Source organism: Nycticebus coucang, chromosome 2 (genome assembly GCF_027406575.1).
Source record: "Nycticebus coucang isolate mNycCou1 chromosome 2, mNycCou1.pri, whole genome shotgun sequence".
NCBI lineage: Eukaryota > Metazoa > Chordata > Mammalia > Primates > Lorisidae > Nycticebus > Nycticebus coucang.
In genome coordinates, this window is record NC_069781.1 from 110587080 (window position 1) to 110607442 (window position 20363).

At 52.4% G+C, this 20363-nt stretch overlaps 1 protein-coding gene across 12 annotated transcripts in view; it reads right to left on the reverse strand.

The window, feature by feature from the left end:
• The window catches only part of SEMA4D (semaphorin 4D), a 122171-nt gene that overhangs the window by 63136 nt on the left and 38672 nt on the right, over nt 1-20363 (reverse strand). The window contains exon 1 of one of the 12 annotated variants that reach the window (XM_053578841.1): nt 18431-18550. The exons of the other annotated variants lie outside the window; for them this stretch is intronic. The gene's annotated coding sequence lies outside the window, so the exon portion shown is untranslated. Of the gene's footprint in view, nt 1-18430; nt 18551-20363 lie in introns of those variants that run through there. 12 annotated transcript variants of the gene reach the window in all.

A 20363-nucleotide genomic window follows, 5' to 3' on the forward strand; every position in this document is an offset into this window, starting at 1 on the left:
AACCCACCTCTAGGTGCAAAGTGATGGGCACACCACCAAAGGCAATGTCATCCAGAAGAGCAGAAAACAAGGTCCCAACATGGGCTAGCTGCAGTCAAGTACACGGTAAAGTAGACATTCCGTCCTCCTCACATCTACCCTTGTCAGCGCCAACACAGTGCTTCCCCCAGGCTCTGCCCCTCTGGGTCCCTCAGGGCTGCCGGAGACCCTCCAGTCACCACAGACTCTGTGTGACTGTTCCAGAGGACCAGAATACAGAGAGGATGACTGTGAGTCCCTGGGATGGAGTCTCCCCTTCCATATTCAGTCCTGGCCTTGGTTAGACCCATGAAGCAGCACATTCAAGAGCATGCACCGCCCCAAATGCTGGTCACCCACAGGGAAGCCTGGGTCGAGAGGGCCTGGCTCTCCCATCCCAGGGGCCACCCCAGCATGCTCCTGCGGCCAGAAGCCGTTAGTCTCATCTTCACTCAGAGGCAGCACCCGAGAGCACCAACTTTGCCTAGAGAAAACCTTCTGGAGGGTGGGGAGAGGGAGCAGGAAGAAAGCAACTGAGGCCACCCAAAGACAATGGCATGGTGGCAGCCAGTGCCTGCTGAGCATGGGCCACCTGCCAGACACCTGCTCACTTCTCCTAGGGATCCTTCCTCCAGCTCTGAAAGAGCCACTATTGTCCCTTTCCCTCTTTCACAGATAAGAAAACCAAGGCTTAAAAACCTCTGGAAGCCACACCAGTGTTGGGGTCTGACGAGGGTCCACCCCCAACACCACTGACCCAGAAAGGGCGAGTTCCCCCTCGCATCAGACTGCCCAGGTGGGCCGGGCCCTGTCACTGAGCACACCTGGGCTGCTATCGAATCTCAAATCTGCCTCCAGGGAGGAATGTAGTGGGCCCTGATCAAGAACAGGCTCCTGGACTCAGGTGGCTACAGGGAACCTCCAGGCCCTGCGGTGCACCCACCCTGGCAGGGGCTGCCCTGCGCCCAGGAGGCAGCCCTTCAAGACTGCATGATGCGTGGTCTTTGCTAGCTTTAAAAATAAAAGCTTAGGAGGGAACTGAACAACTCACAAACCGAAACCCACTTGGTAAATTAAGAGTGGCTAGTTATAGGCTTAGAAGAATGCGGCTGCGGGTTTCTGCACAGTGTCAAGCTGCGTCACACCGGGCAGTATGAAAACACAAACAGTGATAAACCTCACTACAAACTATAAAACCTGTTCCCAACGTTGCCACTTCACCCTGACTGGTGGGCAGATGGCAGCAGTCACAAGCTTGTCTGGGCAGGACAAGGCCTCAGGCTAGGATAACAGGTCACACTCAAAGGTGACAGAAGGTTCTGGAAACATTTTCATCACAAAGAGAGTAATTACTGGGAGGTAAGAAAATATCCCACAAAATTTCAGAACCAGAAGGAAGTTTTTAGCGATACTCTTAATTTCCAGGCCAGAAACTCCCCAGCGACCATCTCCCTTCTGCACCAAAAGCCCAAGCATCTTGCAGCAGCCCCCTGACACACACACCTGCACTGAGAGGCAAGGCCCCCACTGTCCAGGTGGGCTAGACACCCCTAATGTTCAGCGGGAGAAAACTGATTGTGACGCCCTGCCTGGGGGTGACTGCTCCTGGCTACAAAGCCCCACCCAGGGCAGGAGCCCGAGCCCTGTGGTAGGTGGTAACTGGTGGAGGAGAAACAGCCACATCTTCCCAGGGAGAAAGAGGAACCAGCCTGGTCATGGTTTACTGGGGAGGGTAGAAATGGGCCTCTGCTTCCTGGAGAGTCTGACGGGCATAGTTCCTAGGCCTCAGCAATTCCACAAGCTCAAAAGGATGTCAGCCCAAGATGTTTATCCCACAGTGCAGTAACAGTAAAAATCCATCCTCCAAACGTGCACCCATTAGGAACTGGTTAAATAAATAATCATAATTATATAGCACACTATGTAGGCAGCGCAAACCATGCAGGTCGATGTTATTGACAATTACACATAAACACAATGTATTATTAAATGCAGAGAGAAGATAAAACAGCACTTAAGGGCGAGCTTATTCATGCAAAAACATAAACGAAACCCCCACAATCATGCACAGTCACGGCCAGGGGAAGAGCCTGGCTGATGGGGACTCCCAGCTCTCCACCTCCTGCTTTGGCAGGTGAGCTTGCTAGGCCATGGCTGAGACACCACCTGCACACACAGGTGGAGCAGCCTCCAGAAAGGCCAGCAGTGCTTAGTTCTGGGAGATGGACTTTTAGGGGCCTTTTAAATATCTTCTTTGGACTTTCCTGTATCTTCTAATTTTTTACTGTAAGCATTTTTCAGTATCATTCTTACAATCAATTATGCTGCTTACAAACAACAGCAGTTTTCCCCAGATTTCTTTTCTAATGGTTTTACCCCAGTTACCCCACAGCAAATAGGAAGGTGGCCCTGAATCCCCAAGCTCATTCCTGTCATCCTCAGGGACACACTCCCAGGTCCTCTGGATCCTGTGCCAGTCCATCTGGATTGTGGACTGAGATCTGCACAATCCAGACCCCGATGGGAGCTCTGGTTCCTCACTTCACCCAAACCTCTAACGGGCACCTCTGCCCTGCAAAGTTCTCACCCATCCATTTATTTCTCAGAGACTCACAGTCTGCCTGGGTGCTGCAGCCCGCCTTCCCACTTCACTAGCTACTGAGCCCTCTGCCACTGCTCGGTGCCTGGCTTATCTATTACACCACTCCACACAGTAACTGTTAACTACTCATATTAGCAGTAATATTATTAGAATTTCCTACTACAGAATGGCTTGGGGTTATCAAATTGTAGCCCCCACCCAGCAGCTGTGCCTAAACCTTCCAAGAACAGCAGCCTTAAAAATCAGAGGTCTCAAGTTTGGCATTTTGCCCTTTCTACAATGACATTTCCCTGGAGAAACTGCTGAGGCAGGTGAAGAGTTTTCCCTGGGACAGCACCTGCTCACCTGGACAGCACCACAGGAGTGCCGACTCCCAGAGTGACCTGTTGCCCAGCCTGCACTCAAGATGGTCCCTGACAGAAGACCTGAGCTCATACTCCAAAGTACAGAGACTGAAACGATGCATGAGGGATAGGATGGGCCATCGGAGTCGCACACAGCCAGTCTGCAAAAGTCAGGACAGGGAGCTCCCCTGCTGGCAGCACGCCCACCTGGGGAACGGTGCTGCCTTCCCAGGTGCCAACACCAACGGCCCCAGCTGGCCCTTTGCACCCAGTCCCCACTCACCTCCGCCAGCTACCTAGGAGCAAGGCCCATGGCAAGGCGTGGAACTGCCACCCACAGCACCTCCTCAGCAGAGACCTCAGCCACCAGCTGCTTCAGACACCCAGGATTGCTCAGGAATCCTCTGATGGAGTGATAGCAGCTTGTGCGAGTCAGCCTGGCCATCACCAGACTGCTCTCTCTCGGGGAGTGTCACATCAAAGGTGCCCTGCAATCTCGCAAGCAGTGGCTGCCTGGAGGACTGGGTCTCAGAAGCAATGAACCATCGAGTCCATAAACAGCACAAAGCCACAGCCCTGCAGCCTGGTGGGGGCCTCCGAGTCAATCCACCCTCCCCCTAACACCTGCTAGGGCCTACCCGGTCCAGACCCATGACAGGCGCTAGAGTTTGGTGGCAGACAAACCACCAAACCCCCACTGCCCTTGCTCCAACAACACTGATAGTCTAGAGGAGCAAAAGACTGGGACCCACAACCTGGCACAAGGACGCAGGTGCAAACGGCACAAAGACTTTTCACAAATGCTTCATCAGGGCTGGGGAACGGTGCAGTGAGGACCAGTGGACAGGTGGCCTGATTGGGCAGTGGTAGCACATGCTGCTCTGGTGAGCTGGCACATGCACCTGGAAAGCTGGACAGGACCCCTGGGGGACTTGAGTGCCCAAATCTAAGGTCAAGAGGCTGTTAACAGAAGGCAAAAGTTGAAGACAATCCTGGCTGCCACAGCAAGGCTTTGAATGCTGTCCAGAGCCAGATGCAGGGGGCATGCAGCACTCAGACCCCTGGCTCTCCCCTTCTTGCCCCCCCACCAGTACAGTGGAACACACCTTCTGGGGACTTGCAGATCTGAGCACGAGTGGATTAGGTGCTGCTGGAAAATGATGTTGGTGGCCACGTGAAAATGAAGGTAAAAAGCAAAAACACCTCACACTCAAGGGGTGGCCACAACCAAAAAACAGAAAATGACAGGTGTTGGTGAGGACATGGGAAAACTGGAGTTTTGTGGACAGAGTGAGCAAGGGAACACCATCAGGAGTGCATGGTGGCTGGGGGTGTAGGGGTTGGCTCTGGGACTGGACAAGTGCCAGCACATATCCTGGGCAAGAGGTAAAGACCAGAGCCTTCATGGGGACCCCATACTCAGCACCAACAGTGGGGACCAAGTGCTGCTGTGTGTCAGCCCTGCCCGTAAGTATAGGTGCAGCTGGATCCCCAGGCTGCTGTAAGTCCCTGGTAACTGTGGACAGACTGCCACTGCCACCTGGGGCCGTGTCTCTCAAAGGCTCTTGGTGCCAGTGTACCACACCTGGCTCTGCAGCATACACAGGTCACACCACCTTTGGACATGTGACAGGGAACATTATGACAAGCCACACAAGACCCCATGGGAATGTGGGCAGGTATCTGTACACAAACCTCACACACCTGCCGTGTCTGCAGGACATGCTGGCCAGCACACAGAACACCCCATGAGTGCCGAGTGATGGGCACTGCAGACATGACATCATCCCTGGCTGTACATGTTCTAAGACCAGCCGGACCTCGGCCGCAAACCAGCAGTAACATACGACAGGCCACCTGGTCACCTGGTGCCAGCTGAACCCAGCCCCTCTACCCAGCTCCACCATCCAGGGCTGCCTCAACCCCAGCACGTGTGAAAAACAAGTGGAAGGTAGGAAGCTAGTGGTCGCAATCGAGGGGCAAGCCAGGCTGTTGAAAACTTCTAGAAGGGAGGATGTCAACAGAAGAGCGCTGGGCACTTTGTGAACTAAGACTCACTCTCCATCAAGATCTGCCTGCCACAAACTCCAGGTGGACTTCCAGAAGGAATCTGCGATCAGCTAGAATGCAAATGTGTGTGATGCATGTGCTGTGTGCGGTCTGTGTGGTCTGTGTGGTGTGTATACATGCGTGTATATGTATATGTGCTGTGTGTTGTCTGTATGGTCTGTGTGGTGTGTATACACACGTGTATATGTATATGTGCTGTGTGTGGTCTGTGTGGTGTGTATGCACGCGTGTATATGTGCTGTGTGTGGTCTGTGTGGTGTGTATACACGCGTGTATATGTATATGTGCTGTGTGCGGTCTGTGTGGTGTGTATACACGCGTGTATATGTATATGTGCTGTGTATGGTGCGTGCATGCCTATGTTATGCCAGCTTGACCTAACTCTGAAATAAATTAGGAGGTGAGGAGACCCACACTGCATCCCAGCCCTGCAGCCTATAGGTCAGGGATAAGAGACCTCACCCCAGAGGTCTCCTGACCTGTTTGGATAGAGAGATCTTCCTCTGCGCAGGTTCCAGGGAAGCATGTGGCAAGTACACCAATAACATCATTACTATCTTTGGCTGAAATGGTACCATTTCTTTCACAATTGTTCTCACATCACCCTCCCTCCCATCCACACACTCTAATACATAAGCATCAACAATTACACCCTAATCTCCTTCCAAATCCAAGTTGCCAGGGTCACAGACACAGCATTCCGCTGACTCAACCTGATAAGGGACAACCATTAGGAAGTGCCTTGAACAAGCCAAATCACCCATCCACAAAGGGAGAAAGACCCTCTGGCCTGTCTAACAAAATGCTTCACTAGCTCGACACTGCACAGCTTAGAAAGCCACACTACTGCAGCGGGGGCTCAGATGCTGAATCCCCAGCAAACATACCAGCAGAAAGAGCTAAGCTCCTGAGTCCCAAGGAGTGGCCAGTGTTCCCTCACTTGCTGGGTAAGTGGTCCCAGCAGAGTCAAGGCTGTGAGAGGCTGGGGAGACGAGGACAGGCCATGGGGGCAGGGGTGCACTGAAGGTGAACAAGCGGCCACAGTGCCCCTAGAGCCCAGCACAGGTTATGTGATTCAGGACTCAGCAGCCAGTAGCTGACAGTGGACAAAGGCCCTCAGCCCCCTTTTCTCTTAGAGCATAGAGGTCCAGGGAAGCACATCCCACCTGTGCCCAGCAGTGCCACCCTGAGCAACCTGGGCATGGAACTTCTGGCCACCCTCGACAGCACCACCAGCAGCAAGGCCGCGAGGTTTCTGCACAGCCTGGTGCTGCTGGGGACACCCCACTTTCTGGGCATACCAACCAGGAAATTCTAGGGAAGACCATTCACACTGCCCTCTCCTTTCTGCACACCCGGGGACTGTAACCCTTGCCCAGCCTTGAAAACACACAACCTGGAAAGGTCCCCAGGGCAAGGAGGGGTGTTGGACAAAGGAAGACAGGTCTGCGGCCCTTCAACATCTGGCCAGCCTGGCCTAACATTTTCTGACTGCACCTGCCCCTTTGAAGGCTGCTCCCTTTCAGTGGAGCTGGGCGAAGCCCTCCCCAGGGTTGTTCCAAGACACACACCCTTCTTTTTCTTCCTGCCATCAAATCCTACCTGTCCTTTGTGAGTGGGCAATATTCTCAGACCCTCCTACGCTGCTCTCCACGCTAAAGCCACACAGCATCTGTGGTCCAGACAGTGTCACATCATGCTTGTCGGGGACAGTAGCAGGTGGCACATTCTCAGCCCCACAGTACCTGTGAGCTTTCAGAAATTCTCCAGGAGACTCACACACACCAAAGTTTGAATACCCCTGATCTGTATCATGCAATTTCACCCCAGATTTACACTTTCTTTTCTGTCCAGTAAAGATTCCGTTGACCTTGTCTAAGTGTCTGTGAAGCTCCTTTAAAGATAAGACATGTCTTATAGGAGTCGTTTTCTGTGGCTGCTGCAAAAAGTTACCACAAACTTAATGGCTTAAAACAACAAGCATTAAATTACCTTACTGTTCTGGGGGTCAGACATCCCACCAGGCGCTGGGCTACGTCCAGGCATTCATCATGTTCCTGTCAGAGGGAGAATCTATGACTTTGCCTGGTCTACCTCCTAGGCTGCCTGTGTTCAGGCAGTGAATGGGACCAGAATATGCTCCTCCCCCAAATATGCCACTTTAGCATAAGGAACATGTTAAGCTAAAGGCAACCAAGAAATAGCAAACACAAGAAGAGCTCTCTGCCCTCTCCCTCTCTGCCTAAAAGCAGGGCACACGTTCCCTCCACAAATGTGACATAAATTTCCATTTGTAAAGATGCTCCCCTCTCCCATACCAGGAAGGCTGGAGATGACAAGGAATTAAGTCTGCACAAGTCTCCCTAAGCAACCATTGTTCACCATATATTATTTCTAGGTACCTTTCCATAATTTATAGCCCCCTAGGGGCCTAAACCCCTTTCCTTTGTCTAGTCACTTCTGCACAATTTATCACTGTTTGTTAAAATGGTATATAAACCCAAGTCTAACTGCTAACTGCTCTCTCTGGGTTTTCACTTCCTTTCTGTGACAACTCATGCATGTAAAAATATCATAGTCTATAGGTCTTTTCTGTGTTACTCCGTCTTTTGTCACTTTAATCCACAAGCCCTATAAACAGAACAGAGGGTAGAATAGAAGTTGTTTCTCCCTCCACCAGCAGGGCAGCACCTTCCCTGCTCTGCCCTTCTCCCTCGCTCTCCTAGGAAACTCTGTGTAATATCCAGGCCCAGTTGGACAATCCAGGATGATCTTCTTATCTCAAATTACTTAACTTAATCACATGTGCAAAGTTCCTTTACGGAAAAAAAAAAACTATATATATATACTGGTTCTAATGATGAGGAGAGAAGTGTCTTGGGGGCTACCAATCAGCCTCCTGCAGACCCCTGGCATAATACAGCCATGAACTTTAGAATTGAGCTTCCAAGCCTCCTCCAAGTCCAGTGAGGGAACATGCAGGGGTGCTGGGCAAGCCAGGCCAGGCCCACAGAGAGCAGGGGCCCTGTCCAAGGGGCAGCCGTACCTTTGGAAGTGTACCCCGGTGTGGGCACAATTCTTTATTTCCTTTCGTTCTAGAAAAAACACAAGATTTTAAAGTAAAGTCCCCCAATGCTAGGAAGTCATTAATACATATTTTTTAATGCCAGGAAGTCCAAAACCTTTCTGTCAGTCTGAGAGCTGAGTTAGCATTGGCCAGACAGCTCAGAGCCCACTGCTGCAGGAAGTGTATGTATGGGGCGGGGGGGGGGGCACAGCAGGGAGGGGCCTGAGGCCACACAACCTCTGAGGCTCCAGGAAGATAAGAAATCTGCCCTCCTCCAAACTCAAGACAATGGTAACCATAGGTAGTAATTATTTTATGAATTGCTAGTTGGTAAAAATACAAGGGACTGTTAATGAGACCTGGAAAACCACAAGGAGACCAGCACATTCCACGGGGGAATCTTGGCTGGCTGAGTCATCGAGATGCAAATTTTACCCCAATTTTGTAAGGATTACAAACACCCCCATTCACAGGCCCCATTCCTATGTAAATTCTAGTCTGAGGACCTGCCTTCAGCAATCCCAGCCTTCCGGTGCCTCTGCCCCTTTCTTAGGTTTCTACTGCTAGGGCTCCAGATCCGCAGGCACAGTTTTGGAATGTTCTGGCCCCTCCCCCAACCCTTGGGGCAGCACAGGGCCTGGCTCCCACTTTCACTCTCTTGGGCAATACTAGAAGGGGTGCCTGCCCTGCCCGTCCACTCCTGGAACCCAGCAAGAGGAGGCCACCCTAGACCTGTGTGTCATCAAAGATCTGAACATCAGCCACACCCGGGGCTTTATGCAAAGCAAGTCCCACAGGTCCCACCCACGCCCCACCTGGCCCTGCCTGGCTGCACCAGCCCCCTACAGCTTCGTGTGGGCGCACCCGCCAGGGCCACACCCGCAAGGCAGCAGGCACAGCACAGGTGGCTGCCAGATGGAGAAACAGAGAGATTAATGCATTTTAAATAAATGAAAGGGACATACGAGTGCTTCCAGCGACCCAGAGACCACCCCTGCTATGATGTGCCCCAGTGAACACTGAATCGGCTTTTCCAGGAAAAGGGACCAGGGACAGCCCCCAGCTAAGGGAACCTCCCTCCCAAATCACAGCCACAGCCTCCTCCTTGGCCTCACATGCTTGCTGACCAGTTACAGACAGATGGATTCCTGAGATGGTGTCCTGTGCCTCTTTGCCATCAAAGCCCAGAAGTGCAAAAATTTGGGTGAATTCTGTTAACATTCACTTTAATGTGTTTTTCTTCCAGTCCTCCTAAAGGGTGGCCATTTGGGCCCTGGTACCTCAGGGTTAGAAAGTTAGGCCTGCTCACTCAGCTCACTCTCACTGATCAGCACAGAACTAGGAAGCAAGACCACTCACACAAGTAAGGAAAAGCTAAGCCCTTGCCCCTGCCCACCTGGGCCTCACCTGTCCTGGGACCGTGCTTCCTGATTTCCAGCTGGCCAGCATGTTCCTAGCCACTAGGGAGGATGAGTGCTCAGACCACCATCTAGCCCTCATGCAGGGCCTCTGCCAGCCTGGGACGTCTGTCCTGACCTTGGGAGTTACAAGGGCTCTGTCATCAGCAGGGCCTCTACTAGCCACAAGGCCGCCTTTCAGCATCCAAGACAAGGCCCCATGGTGAGCCTTCACAGGCTGTGGGACAAGCCTGTCCCACTCTCCTCCCTTTAAACAGCAGGGCTGTTCAGCGATGTAGGCCCAATTGTTTTCCTGTTTGGGCTACTTCAGGGCTATGTGGGGCAGGGCTGGTCTGGCCAAGGGAGAAGGAGAAAGGCTGCCAGGGAGGTTGTTGGGGGTATAGCCCAGGGAGAAGGGGCTCTGAAGCCCAGCACCCACACTGTGTGTGCTGATGTCCAAACAGGTAGGGGCACAGGTTCCACCAAGAGCCAACCTCTGCAGTGGCAGGGAAGAATGTGGGCCTGGCTACTGCAGTGGTCATCCAAGTATCCCAGGGCTCCAGGGCAGGATGGGGTACAGCTCTGTTGCCCAGGTTCTCTCTGCATAGAGCCACAGATGTGGGTCTGGAGGGGGAGTCCTAGAGAGGCAGGTGTGGCCAGAGTCCCACTGGCCCTGTGCAAGGCACTCGGGCCCTCCAAGCACCCAGGTCCAACCATGGACACAGGGATCAAACAGGCAACTCGGTCAGGAGGCAGCCAAGGGAAATTTTGGAGATAACGTGCACAGAGCTGCTGGATACTTTGATACAGCATGATAGCCTGCTCCCAGCTGGGCAGAGTGACCACCAAACTGGGCAGCATGTTCCCATAAAAAGATGGCCTCTGCCGTTAAGAGCTGCAGGGTGCTGGCTGCTCCCTCTGCCTCACCACCACCATCCCGCCCCTGAGGGTAGCCTGATACCAGAGGGCACCTCGCAGTGTCGTGCGGAGCGGTTTTCCCAGCTCCAGAAGTTTTTCTACTCTGCAGGCACCTGTCCCAAGCACGTAGGGAGGCGAGATTCGGTGAGTAGTGCCCAACAGCACTGTGGCTGCCACACCTGGTCTTGAACAAGCAAACAACTATGGGAAAAGCAGCAGGGCAGGGCGGCGCCTGTGGCTCATTCAGTAAGGCGCCAGCCCCATATACCGAGGGTGGCGGGTTCAAACCCGGCCCCAGCCAAACTGCAACCAAAAAATAGCCGGGCGTTGTGGCGGGCGCCTGTAGTCCCAGCTACTCGGGAGGCTGAGGCAAGAGAATCGCTGAAGCCCAGGAGTTGGAAGTTGCTGTGAGCTGTGTGATGCCACGGCACTCTACCGAGGGCTAAAAAGTGAGACTCTGTCTCTACAAAAAAAAAAAAAAAGCAGCAGGGCAGGTGGGAGGCTTGGCCTGAGTCCCCAACATTGCAGACGGGGCCTCCAGCTTCTGCACTCTGCCCCCTCCAGCAATGACCTGACCTCCACACCTTGCCTAGCAGGCAGCAGCAACAGCAGCTCTCACTGCCACTACGGGCCCTGAGATGGGGTGATGCAGGTCTGGGACACAGGCCAGCTCAGTGACCATGAGCACTGACCCACACGTGCCATCAGCAACAGGCGCAGGTTCCAGGTGCTGCCTCTGGTGAAGGGAAAGTGACCCCACAGGCACAGGTGACAGCCACACGTTAGGTCCATGAACCTTGGAAGTAAGCAAGACAAGGCCAGGCCACACCCATTTTATGGTTCCAGGGATGCTGGCCCACAGCTTGGGTCACCGGGAGGACAGGACCATGCTGAGAAGCCCAGGTGCCAAACCTAAAATTCCTTAAACTGAGCAACCAAGGTTCATGCCCAGCCTCAAGGATGAACCCATCCAATCTGCTAAAATGAACAGTGCAGCAGGGGGCGATAGCTCACATCTGTAATCCCAGCACTCTGGGAGACCCAGGCAGGTGGAGCTCAGGAGTTCCAGACCAGCCTGAGCAAGAGTAAGACCTCATCTCTACTAAAAATATAGAAACTAGCCAGGCATTGTGGCAGACACCTGTATTCCCAGCTATTGGGGAGGCTGAAGCAAGAGGATGGCTTGAGCCCAAGAGTTTGAGGTTGCTGTGAGGTCTGATTCCACAGCACTCTACGGAGGGCAACAAAGTAAGACTGTGTCTCAAAAATAAATAAATAAAGCAAATGAACAGCACCCAGGCAGTGCCCAGCACTGAGCCCTTTGCCTTCTCACTGGTCTCTAACATCCGGGAGGGGTGGAGATGTGGGGGAAATTTGGGGAAACACATTGAGCACCGGGTAGGGAAGGAGCAACAGACTCCACAGGGAACAGCCTTATCTGGGAGCCCCTTCTCTTCTGGGAAGCCTTTTGTGAGAACAAAAGGCTTTTGTCCCAAGTTGAGAGACAAGAAATAGGAGACACAGGACAGTGAAGACCAGGGGCCTCGGCTGGTGCTAGGCTCATGCTTCTGTGAATGCTGCGCCCAGGCTGCTGTGAGGACCACTTTCAAAGAAGACGTGTACCTCCTGTGGTGGCTGCATCAAAGACCAAGAAGTCACGTCTACTGGGGGAGCCATGTAACCACAACTCCCAGCTAACGACAGAGGTGGGATCGTGAAATTAGATGAAATATTAACCCACCGTAACTCAAGCTGAGCTGAACAGGATGCAGTCAAACCCATGTTACAGAAACCACTTTCTTCTGCCACTGTTATCTTCATGAGAAACAATGTTTCTAGAGTTAAAGACATTTCAAGGCAATAAACTGGAGGTTTCTTTGTATTCTTTAGCTAGAATTAAATACAATTTATGCATTTAATAACTTTTGTAACCCCTACAAGATGCTTTTTAATTTTAAGACCAGGTTTATAGATTTAGAATGTATGAGTTACCTGGTTTACATATTAGGGTTTCTTTGAACACTCTTTACCTCTAAGATTTATCTAGTGGCTGAGAGTGGAGAACACCCTGGTCTGTAAATTGCCTAAGAGGATAATTAGACTTGCAATTTTCTTAAAGCAATATTTCTTAAAGTAATATTAAGAGGAACACTTATTCTTGGAGGAAAATATTTCTTCCATGATTAGAGACTTCACAAAAAAGGGAAGGAAGGAAGGCAGGAGGGAGGGAGAAATTAAGGTTTTAATTAGCCAGAGGGACACTAATGTTTTCCGACACCAACTTTTACCATGCACATAAATAGCTACGATGCCAAATTTTATTCCACTGCCATCTAAAAGGTGCTGTCTCAGCAAAAGACTGATCTAATGCTCATCACAGCCCATGGGCCCCAGAGTGCATTAATGAGTCAATTTGATTTACAGTAAAAAGCAAAAGAAAGTGTCTATTTCCTTTTTTTTTTTTGCAATTTTTGGCCAGGGCCGGGTTTGAACCCGCCACCTCCAGTATATGGGGCCGGCGCCCCTACTTCTTTGAGCCACACGCGCCGCCCACAAGTGTCTATTTTTAAAAGCCTATACTGTATTTTCTCCTCACTCACACACACACACAAGAGGGAAGAAGCCACTATACAAGTTTTGGCCCAATGAGCGCTAACCGGCCCACAGCCAAGCTCACCACACCTCAGTATCAGTTTTGTTTTGTTTTGTTTTTTGTAGAGACAGAGTCTCACTTTACCACCCTCGGTGGAGTGCCAGTTTTAAGCACTGATCCACTCTCTGTAGCCCAGGAGCCCAGTGACTACACATCACTGCCCAGGCCAACCACAGCTGAGCACACCAGCTGGGTCCATGGGCTGCGCTGGGGACGGCGAACACCCACCTGGTTGTGTTCTCAGCAGTAACAGGCCACAGAGAGAACAGAACTGTTACAGTGGCTCAGTCTCCTACCTCTGCGCTGACCCTCAGCCAGTGAGCAACCTAGGCTACAGCCTCCTCTGTCCACACCCGTCTAGAACAAGCCCTGGAGTCGCACTCATCTTGCTGACTTCTCTCCCTTGCAGACTCAGCCTCAGCTCTTTCCTGCTTCCAGCCAGCACTCAGTGACCACACTGCCCTCCCTTGATGTCATGGCAGCCCCTGCACCTTTCTCCCACCCCTCTACAGTGTAACTGTGAAAATGTTTCCAAAATTTCTGCTGAAGATCCTGTTTTGCCTTTTGATTAAAATCCTAAGTCTTTACTCCAAACAATGTAGGTCACTGACTGACCACCTGTTAGCCCCATCCAATGCTCACCCATCCCATTTATTCTCCCCCAGGGCGGAGCTCCCTCTGCTTTTCCCCACCTCAGCCAGGAACCCTTCAAAGCAGCTAGGCCTGGGGACGGTGCCCCTGTGTGTCAGAAAAAGAGGGCCACTTCCTCCTCTGAGTGTGCAAGACCCAATCTGGCCTCTCTGCAAACAATTCCTAAGTACCTGCTGTGAGCCAGACATCCACTGAGCACAGGTTCAGCAAGGCGGGACTGGGACTGCCCTGGTGGAACTCATCCAGTGGGCAGGATACCTGGTGCCCCGGGTATGAGCAGGGAGTCATGGGACATGGTGCCCAGAGACCTGCAGATCAGCTGGCCTGGTCAGGAGCGGAGAATGGGAGACGGCCCTGGGCCTGACCTGAACGGCAAAAAGTCAGCCGTCAGGGAGCACGCCCCAACTTGACTACTGTAGCCACTTCTCGCCCAGGAGCCAGAGTAGCACTTAATTTAGCCATTTGTTTCAGAGTTTCCAAAGTCGTTTGACCTGTTCACCCAGCCAGTCCTTCTAAGAACAACAAACCACTCCCCAGGGCAAACTGCTCCCTCAGCAAACCACTCAGGGGCTGGCTTCCTGCCCCCTGCTGCTTCCTAAACTGTTACATCCTAATCCCAATCCCACTCAGACCTGCCACCCACATTGAAAGATCTGCTGCCCACACCGCAGACAGGACTCAGCCTTCCGCTGGGCCCCTCCTGGAGCACAGGCCATCCTGGAGGGCCCAGAAACTCAGCATTGACGTGTGAGTCCACAGACAGAGGGTGGGGTGCAGTAGATCAGAGGTCTGGGGCAAGAGAGAGCCTGACAGGACAGCCCTGAGATCTGGCTGGAGATTTCTGTGGGGCCAGGCCATTGTGCCCACAGCCACATGGCAAGTCATCCCCAGGTCACTGCAGGATCAGAATGTGACCGGCTATGATGAACAGGGAGGGGCAGCCCGAGGGCTGCAGGAGAGGAAGGAAAAAAATGATTCCGAACACACTAAGGCACTGGGGGCACTGCTCCCCTTGCCCCAGCTGGGGGCCCTGCTGCTTCTGCCCTGGGTGCCTCAGCACCTTCTTCTGTCATTTCAGCCCCAACACAGTCCAACCACTTTGCTTTCAGTGCCCGGGTTCTGACTAACCCCTTCCCACTCTCCCACCTTTCAACCCCACCCCTACTATTTTGGCCTCTGATCTGACAAACCCCTCTCTAGGAACCCAACAGACAGTTCACGGACAACTGCATCTGAACACCTCTGTCCAGCAGGTTCTGTCATATGACATACCCAAGTCCTGACAGGTTTACAGATGCGTGGACCAGCAATGGTGAGGCTGGCGAGCTCAGTGTGTTATTCAGCCCCTTCTCCTAGGCACTCCGCGAGCTAGAGCTGCATCTCCTTCCCTCTCCCCCAGACCAGGCCACATCCTCAGGCCCAAGACAGTCTGCTGCCCCAGGGTGGCCTAGGCCAAGGTCAGTGGCAGGGGCTCAGCTGCCTGAGCCCCCACTCTAGCCCCTGACCCCCTGACAAGGAGCCAGGTCTTCCCAGGCTTGCCAGTCCCCAAGAGTCTTCTGTTAAATGTATCGGCTCTGCAAGGAAAGCACAGACCTCATTTGTTAAGTGCAGAACGATCAGGAAACCAGACAGTGGCAAAACCTCAAAAGAGATACTTCCCAGCATGGAGCAGAGGGGAGGGGGGAGGGGCAGGCACCAGCTGCAGCTATCATAAAATTAACTGGCAGGCTAGCCAGGGCCATCTTTCTCCCCTTGCTAGAAACACGGTTCAAGGCAAAATCTGAAAAGACAGACAAGTTTTACTTCTGCAAGTCCCCAGCAGCTGGCAGAGAATAAGCCCCCAGTCCCACCCCCTCCACCATGAGCTATCAGGATACAGTTATGGGAGGCACAGGCTCCTGGTGGGGTTACAACTGGCCCAGCCCTGACAGGCCCACTGTGGCCATACCAACCATGTCCTATTCGCCCTTTCCCAAGGAGGAAACGCCAGACCTGGGCAGACGTGAGTCAGCTCCAATTCGTACGTGTGTGCTGTCGTCTACAAACTGCATCTAGGTCACCCAAGGACGAGCCTGTTGCCTCACAGTCTGGGATACATCAGGGACCTTCACTTGGGTTAGAGAAACACGTGACACCCTAAAGGACCAGACTCAACAGCAGGTGTACCCTACAGCTCCATAGCGAGCCTACATGGCCTCTGCCCCACTCAGGACTCCAGCTACCCAGAAGGGTAGGAAGGCCAGCCCCTCTCCCCAGGAGGTGACTCACAGCCCACTGCCTGGCCCCATCAGCCCCCCAGGGGACTTCCCAGGCAGGAAGAGGATCATGCCCACACATCTGAAACCCTGGTAGGAGGCCGGGGCATGAGCAGCCCTGGAGAAGAATGGGTGCCAGCACTCGGTCTGGACCCAGGGGAATCGCAAACCACGTGGGAGGCTGAATAAAGAATGTGACCATCTCGATGCCCACAGGGCGTGGCCCCCAAATGATTTCTCACTGGCCTGGGAGCAGGTGTGCTAGGGTCCTACTGCTCCTGTGGAGCCTCCAGGTGCTTCACAGACAATATAAGCCCTCCCTGCAAAGTGCAGCCTGGACCTTACCTGCCCATAACCCCTGCCCAGGAAGCAGGCTGGGCCAGCCACCACCACAGGAGGATCCACCCTAGCCCTGCTGCACCTTGGCCCCCTCCCAACCCATGCCGATCTGCAAGGGCAGCTTCCTCATGTCCCTCCTATCCTGGTGGTTATTCCTGTATGGGTCAGGCACCTGAAACTCTCTCCACACCTCTATCTGCTGCCAAGCAAGACAGGGTCATGAGCGGGCAGCTGCAGGCCCTGACCTCACTGGGCTCCTTGGGGGAGGGCCGCCCAACCTGGGCATCACCATGGAGCTCAGGCACAGAGCACCCAGGACCCCAAGGTGCCAAGCACCCCAGTGTGAGCACCCTCGGGGCCTTGAGTGCCCACTGCCACATTCACACCCTCACATGCAAATCATATGTAGTCAGGATTATTTTGCTTTTGAGGGGTGGGGGGTCCCTTGTAGTAGATTGAATATTGGCCCCTAAAGAAACAAGATCTAAGCCCTGGAACCTGTGAGTGTGACTTTATGTAGAAATCATTTCTTTGCAGATGAGATTAAGCTGGGGATCTTGAGATGGGAAGATTATTCTGGATCATCCAGTGGGCCCTAAATGCTTTCCCAAGTGCTCTTATGTAAATGTCTTAGCACAATAACTAAGAAAATGCCAGGAAGGCTATGTTAACCAGTGTGATGAAAATGTGTCAAATGGTCTATAAAACCAGTGTATGGTGCCCCATGATCACATTAATGTACACAGCTATGATTTAATAAAAAAAAAAGAATACGCAGTACCAGTGTATGGTGCCCCATGATCGCATTAATGTACACAGCTATGATTTAATAAAAAAAAAAAAAAAAAAGAATACACAGTACTCACCCACCATGGGCAGTCAGGGTACCCATGCCTAGAGGAAACCCAAGCTAGGGGCAGGTCCCTGACCCAAGAGATTATCTTTTCACCATTTCCCACATAATAGGCTTGTTTTCCACTTATTACCCTGGATGCTATAATTTCACTTATTTAATACTCTTTTAGAAATTATACCTAACACAGGTACAATACGGCACCCACCTGGTCCTCCTCCCCACCTGCACAGCTACTACGCGCTCACATGTACCCTCTGCTGCCCTGGAGCCAGAACCAGCAGCTCAGATAGACACACATGGATAGAACCCTACAACCGCTATTAAAGCAGCATTTCATCATACATGCAAAGCATGGTGAAGGGGATTCCTTCGCCAGCTGTCAGCAAATACTCTAAAGCTGCTACTAAGGGGACCTGGGCACGAGAAAAGACAAACAGGCCAGCGGAGGAGGATGGAGAATGTAACAGACCCCAGAGGTGACGTTCAATCGTTGGTCAAAGGACAGATTACTGACTGACTGCTGCCAACACACTGGAGGGAAATAAAATCAGACTCCTCTCTCCCTCAAAACATCTTATTCCATGTTGTACAAAAGCATTCGAGACACACTCAAGAGTTTAATCCAAGCACACAAAACTATAAAATTCCTGCCAGAATAGCAAGAGACAACCCACATGATCTTCTTTTTTTTTTTTTTTTTTTGTAGAGACAGAGTCTCACTGTACTGCCCTCGGGTAGAGTGCCGTGGCGTCACACGGCTCACAGCAACCTCTACTCTTGGGCTTACCCGATTCTCTCGCCTCAGCCTCCCCAGCAGCTGGGACTACAGGCGCCCGCCACAACGCCCGGCTATTTTTTTATTGCAGTTTGGCCGGGGCTGGGTTTGAACCCTCCACCCTCGGCATATGGGGCCGGCGCCCTACTCACTGAGCCACAGGTGCCGCCCCCACATGATCTTCTTAATAAATACTGGTACCATTCCCCCAAGACATAAGAGAAGAAAAGAGATACTCTACCGTAAAATGATTTAATCTGTATGGCAAACGATACATTAATGCAAGTAATAAGCAAACAACAGAACAGGAAGTACACGTTTTCAAAGCAGGAGAAAGAAGATCAATACTTAGAACAAATAAACAGCTTCTACAGACCTGCAAGAAAGAGATGAACATCCCAACAGAAACAGTAAAAGAATACAACAGGCAGTTCACAGAAGGATCCAAATAGCTACAGGACATTGGGCAAGGACATTTAACTCACCAAGACTCTGGGAGACACAAACTGTCACTCTGCCATCACAGAGCGACGATGCCACTGTTGAGAGATGTTTGGAATAGGATACCCCTACCCCACGCACTTCCCGAGTGAAGACGAACTGTTAGATCTTTTAGGAAACACATCTGGCAGGATCTATTCAAAAGATACACACCCTTTGGCCCACGGGTGCCACTCCCTGAAGTCCTCAGAATGACAGCTCTGGAGTGTGGCAAGAGTATTTACAGAAGCACTGTTTATACTGACTATTGTCTTTCTGTGGCAGCTCCAACCAATGACCACAAACTGGGTGGCTTAAAACAACAGAAATGTTTTCACTCCCAACTCTCGAGGCCAGTTTCACTGGACTCAAATCAGGTCGTTGGCAGGGCCTTGCTCCCTCTGGAGGCCCCAGGGGAGGCTCCCTTCCTGCCCCTTCCAGCTTCAGTGGCTGGAGGGGTTCTTAGTTTGGAGGTCCTTGGTCAGTTGGGGCTCTCCAAGGACATGCAGAGAGAGAGGGGTTTATCCTGAGGAACCGGCTCACATGGTTCTAGAAGCTGGTGTAATCCAGGAAGAGCCAGTGCTTATTCCCAGGCAGACAGACAGGAGAATTCTCTCCCTCAGGAAGCTGGATTTTTTTGCACTATCTGGGCCCTCAGCGGATTGGATGAGGCTCACCTACAATGGGGAGAACCAACTGTTTTACTCGGTCCAGCGATTCACAGGTTATCCTGGTCCAGAAACATCCCCCTAGACACATCAGAATGAAGTTAGAGCACAGATCTGAGTGCCTGGTGGCCCAGCCAAGCGGGTGCACAAAATTCACCCCAAACTCCTCACAGGGCCTTCTCCTCTTCCCCAGACCTAATTTCCTTTTGACCCCCTCTTATAACAACTTTGGGAGTGCATTTAGGGCCACCAGACAAACCAGAATAATCTCCCCACCTCAAAACTCTGAACTTAATCTCATCTGCAAAGACCTGACTTCTGTATAAAGTCACACTCACAGGGTCCAGGGGCTGGAACCTGGTTCTGTGAGAGCCATGACTCAGTCTATCACAAGGGACGGGATAAAAAGCAAAATAACGCTGACACTAAGTGGCTCTGAGTGGGGCCTGATCCAAGATCGTGACCCCACCCCTCCCAATACGGCCAAAGAAAACAAGACGTACCATCCTATCTCCACAGTGAACACAGGGAGGCCTCTCTGGGTTACACAGGAGGACAGCCAGGCAAAGATTGCTTCCCGCAGCTTCTCAGAGCTCTGAGGTTTCCGGCACAAAGGAGCAGCCCCCTTTGACCAGGTCAAACAGTGGGCCATCCAAGACCCTGGTGGCCACACCTTTTAAACTGAGGCCACAGCAAAAGTAGATTAAGGCGTGATAAAATGTGCCAGGCCTGCCTGGGAGAGCGAGACGCCCCCTCCCTGGACCATGTCCCCATCCCTACACCCAGTCCACACCCACTTGGAAAGTGTAACTTTGTCTGGGCTTTGGGTGGGCTCCTTGCCCACACTCCCCATCATGTCCAGCTCAGAGGCTGCCACAGGCTCGCCTGAAGGTGCCCCTGTGGGATCAGCAGCATACCCCAAGACTGCAGGAGACAAGAGGAGATTCTCAAGCCCCTGCAAGCCATCCCCACACCTCCTCCCTTCTGACCCTGCCCGTTTTCTATTCCCTCCCGTCTGCCATCTCACTTCCCACCTGCCCCCCGGCCACCTTTCCCAGCACAGCCACTCTAGACCTGACGCCTCTACTTCTACACACCTGCTGGTCTGCCCTCCCCTCTCAATGGAGGTCCCCTGAGAGCTGAAGGCCAGCATGGGCAGGAGCAGCTACCAGCTCATCTCTACCTGACAGATGGATAAACAAGGACATTCCCAGGCAAACCTGCCCCTGGGAGAGCTCCACGCTCCAGCTCTAGTCAGTACCACCCCTCA